This window comes from Procambarus clarkii, chromosome 10, assembly GCF_040958095.1.
Source record: "Procambarus clarkii isolate CNS0578487 chromosome 10, FALCON_Pclarkii_2.0, whole genome shotgun sequence".
Lineage (NCBI taxonomy): Eukaryota > Metazoa > Arthropoda > Malacostraca > Decapoda > Cambaridae > Procambarus > Procambarus clarkii.
In genome coordinates, this window is record NC_091159.1 from 13,997,279 (window position 1) to 13,998,705 (window position 1,427).

A 1,427-nucleotide genomic window follows, 5' to 3' on the forward strand; every position below is an offset into this window, starting at 1 on the left:
CTGCGGAAACACATGTGCCGACGCCAGCTCTCCGTCGCCACCCCCGACTCTCACCACACTCCTCTCTCCACCCCATCCCCCCCTTCCCACACACTCCTCCCCCTACCCCACACACTTCCCCCCCCCCTCCATACCCATCCCCTCACATAACCCCCACTCCCACACTATTCACTCCCACACACACACACACTCCTCCCCAACATACCTCTTCCTCCACACCCCACTCCCACACCATTCTTTCCCACACACTCCTCCCCCATAGAAACTTCCCCCCACACATGCCTCCCCCCACACACGCCTCCCCCCACACACTCTTCCCCCACACACACTCTTCCCCCACACACACACTCTTCCCCCACACACACTCTTCCCTCACACACACTCTTCCCCCACACACACTCTTCTCCCACACACATTCTTCCCCCCCCCACACACACTCTTCCCCCCCCACACACTCTTCCCCCCCCCCACACACACTCTTCCCCCCCCACACACACTCCCCCCCCCCCACACACACTCTTCCTCCCCCCCACACACCCCTCCTCAATATCCACGACCTGAGAAGTAGGGGGGAAGGGGATGAGTGTGAAGCCAGGAGAGACATCGAGGGGAGGGAGCATCAATCGCGCATTTTGACCCAAGAACTTTTCACAAATTGGTTTTGATAAGTTGACAATGTGGACACATCTGTGGTGACGTGTTTAAACACGTGTGTATTCCACAGTGCGGACGTCTTAATAATATCTCGAGCCATTAATTCACTGCTGGATGTTCACGTCTCGGGAGTCCTCGCCCCAAACACCATTTGTGTATCATGTCTAAGAACATTAATGATTAGAAGGACTTGTTAAAGGTTTAAAATTTTTTTCTCACTGTGACTTGTATAATGAAGAATCTGAGTGTGTGTAATGAGGAATCTGAGTATATGTAATGAGGATCTGAGTGTATGTAATGAGGATCTGAGTGTATGTAATGAAGGATCTGAGTGTATGTAATGAAGGATCTGAGTGTATGTAATGAAGGATCTGAGTGTATGTAATGAAGGATCTGAGTGTATGTAATGAAGGATCTGAGTGTATGTAATGAAGGATCTGAGTGTGTGTAATGAAGGATCTGAGTGTGTGTAATGAAGGATCTGAGTGTATGTAATGAAGGATCTGAGTGTATGTAATGAAGGATCTGAGTATGTGTAATGAAGGATCTGAGTGTATGTAATGAAGGATCTGAGTGTATGTAATGAAGGATCTGAGTGTATGTAATGAAGGATCTGAGTGTATGTAATGAAGGATCTGAGTGTATGTAATGAAGGATCTGAGTGTATGTAATGAAGGATCTGAGTGTGTGTAATGAAGGATCTGAGTGTATGTAATGAAGGATCTGAGTGTATGTAATGAAGGATCTGAGTGTGTGTAATGAAGGATCTGAGT